The sequence below is a fragment of the Aquarana catesbeiana genome, linkage group LG03, assembly GCF_042186555.1.
Source record: "Aquarana catesbeiana isolate 2022-GZ linkage group LG03, ASM4218655v1, whole genome shotgun sequence".
NCBI classification, from domain to species: domain Eukaryota; kingdom Metazoa; phylum Chordata; class Amphibia; order Anura; family Ranidae; genus Aquarana; species Aquarana catesbeiana.
The window spans coordinates 353,964,878-353,968,570 of record NC_133326.1 but is presented as its reverse complement, the minus strand read 5'-3'; positions in this window follow the sequence as shown (position 1 = coordinate 353,968,570).

Sequence of the window (3,693 nt, the reverse complement as noted above, 5' to 3'; positions counted from 1 at the left end):
AATGGCAGAGGTGATCAAATACCGCCAAAAGAATAATCTATTTGTGGGGAAAAAAGGACGTCAATTTTGTTTGGGTGCAACTTCGCATGACCGCGCAATTGTCAGTTAAAGCGACGCAGTGCCGAATCGCAAAAAGTGCTCTGGTCAGGAAGGGGGTAAAATCTTCCGGGGCTGAAGCGGTAAATTTAGCTATATATTTCTTGTTACTACCATAACCTACCCTCAAAGAACAGCCCAGAATAAATTCTCCTGCTCCCAACGATACCACATATGCGTATGTTATTTGTTGTTTGTACCCCGTAGTACAGCCCAGAAGCAATAGACGGCATTTTGCTTTTTTTTAACAAAATTGCCCTTGCCCCCATCTATAACTGGCCTTCACAGGAAGGAGAATATGAAAGGGCAACACATGCAAGACAAATCCAGAAAAAATTCCCAGCTCAACTCACCAACCAGTCTGCTTACCAACCAACTTTGTGTCCTGTGTGCCCCTATGCCTTTAATGAGGACTGGGCTATCTTCAGCAACACCAAATTTAACAGACCTGTTCCCCGTTCACACCTGAGACCTTGTAACACTAACGAGTCGCATGACACCGTGGGGGGAAAATGGCTAATTGGGCCCAATTTGGACATTTTCACTTAGGGGTGTACTCACTTTTGTTGCCAGCGGTTTAGACATTAATGGCTGTGTGTTGGGTTATTTTGAGGGGACAGCAAATTTACACTGTTATATAAGCTGTACACTCACTACTTTACATTGTAGCAAAGTGTAATTTCTTCAGTATTGTCACATGAAAAGATGTAATAAAATATTTACAGAAATGTGAGCGGTGCACTGTATACGGTTTATACATATAAATGTGTTGTGGTTTGGATTAATGGCTCATATATTAGCGGCTAATTATCGCTTATTGATCTCACCGGCGGAAAGAGACTTTTTGAAGTGTGTCAGTGAGTGGGAGCGGGAGCTGGGTAAATCTTTCAGCACAGGACAGTTAAAACATATCCTTAAGTTTACACACGAATCATCGATTTGTACAAAAATTCAAGAGACCAATTTCAAAATTTTTACTCGATGGTAGAGAACGCCAGTGAGATTGAAGAAAATCTTCCCTGATTCCTCGGACTTATGTTGGAGATGTCAGAAAGACAAAGGCACTATGTTACATATCTTTTGGGAATGTCCCAAGTTAAAGCACTTCTGGACAGAGGTTAGACGCATTCTTCAAATATGTACGGACTATACGATCCCAGAGGACCCGGCCTTTTTTCTTCTTCATGCGTCTTGCATACCAGAAAAGGTATACAAGGAATCTATTATTAGGCATCTTTTAGATGCAGCTAAGGCTTGTGTTCCTCTGACATGGAAATCATCATTACCTCCGACAATAGGGATGTGGTTGCATAAAGTGAAAGAGATTAGTAAATTAGAAGATCTAGTTCTTTCCGCTCGACATCAGCAGGAGCGCTACTCCAGGACCTGGTCGTTGTGGAATATCTTTTTGAATTCAGAGGAAGGAAGTGCCCTCCTGAATTATAATTGGAATAGTTAGGAGGGGTATCTAAGGTTTTTATCTATACTTTCCCCTGGTTGGGCGGGCACGCTGGAGGGTTACCTCCATGGAGTGGCTCTATTTTGTTTCCTTTTTTTTTTTTTTTTTTTTAATAATGCTATAAAATTAAGTGGGACGGGTCCGAGACTATAGAGGAAGCAGTATATAGGGGTTATGGCTGATTATAGAGTTAAGGTATATGAGATAATATGGGTTTGTGTTTTTTTTTTTCTCCTACTGCCAAATGTGAGAGTTATTTCAGATGGTGATCTAACTTACTGCACGGTTGATATAATGTTGTGTCTTAAAATTGCGATGTTCAAATGTAATGTTATGTTATGTTTTTTTTTCCTATGTATGTTCTCAAATGTGTCCTATGATTAAATAAATAATAAATTTAAAAAAAAAAAAAGTGTTGTAGTGACATTTCTTCTGTTCTTGTATTGCCTAATTAACATTCAGAGCTGACAATAACACAAGTATAAGTGCATAAGGATCTCCTGTGTATAGAAATGTAAATTGAACTCAACCCCTTACTTTTTAGTTTGGTTATACTCTTTCTTTTCTATGGCCATTACCTTTAATTTTTTATCTCATGTTTCTGTTTAATTAAACACTTACCTTATTTGTTATTAAGGCTATGCAAATGCTACTATCTCATTTTTTTAATGACCTAAACTTTAAATGATACCAGTTTTAAAAGGAGAAGTCACTTTGGTTGAACATGCTAATATTTGCTTTTTACAATAGCTTAGGTCTTTACAATGGAAACTACAACCATGGTGTGCTAATATACTTTTGCCAGATAACACTGTGTCCTAAATATATTTGTATGGACAGGGTTAAAAACAATAAGCTGGGTAATTATTCAGGACTTTCAATAGAAAACAATAGGGTTGATTTACTAAAGAGATTTAGTTGAGATACATTGGGGGTTGATTTACTAAAATTGGAGACTGCAAAATCTGGTGCAGCTCTCCATTAGAAACCAATCAGCTTCCAGGTTTTATTGTTAAAGCTTATTGGACAAGCTGAAGTTAGAAGCTGATTGGCTACCATGCTCAGCTGCACCAGATTTTGCACTCTTCAGTTTTAGTAAATCACCCCAATGGCTCTCAGCTAAGTCTCAAAGAAGAAACAGCTCTGTTTCCAAGCATTTGGCTTCTCCCTTTATTTATTTTAGAATGGGTTGGCTGCTAGGAACAACACAAGAGCCAGATATACACTTCCTGACCCCCCCAAGGCCAGCAGTCTTGTAATACCCTTTCCTTGCCCTATAGCCTAGCTAACCTTAGTATTATAGTAACGAGGTCATAGCCACACAAGGCACACAGAGAGTGGGGGCAGAAAGGCTGAAAGTGACAGTTTACCCAGTCTCCTTTTGTACACTTTAATCCGACAGTTGAAGAATAGAGAAAATGGTCATCTCAAGAGGGCTATAGATGGTTTGAATTTCATGATTTTTCTGCTGAACCAGCCAAAATTCTAGCCATGGATAGCCCTGTAAGCAACACCCAGCTCAACAAAAGCAGACCTGAAAATTCACTGAAACAAGTGGAAAATTATCAGCCCAACCACGAATGCATCCTATCACTGTTTGGTAATGCTGTTGTATTCAGGCAGCCAAAGGTACCGCAGCTGCCCACATACAGTAGCCGGCAGTGGGGATTCTTCCATCCACACTATATGTCCACTAAAGAATGTTATAAGCAAGTATTTGCCACTTAACAGAGTAGAGTAGGGACTGGCCAGGAGGGATTACTTTGATGCAGTTGGCCAGCTTGAACATATATTACAATATATGTGAACTCCCTTTTTTGCTGGAAATATATATTGATGTTTAGCAGTATGCAAAGGTTTAGTTCAGAATTTTCAGTATTAACATGTGGTCACATCCCCTTTGCAACCATCCCCCCCAAAAAAGGACCTACACTCATTTTCACAATGCAGCTCACACTAACACACAGTCAAGGGAATTTTTAAAGGGTATAATAGATGGGTACATGAATTGGTCAGTGTTTGCTCTGGGGAAGGAGTGTCCACACTCATCCTCGTCCTTCCTTCCCAGCTACTATGCCTGACATTTTAAATTAGGGGTGGACAGAGCCTGATGGGCAATTTGAGAGACTGAGGTCCGC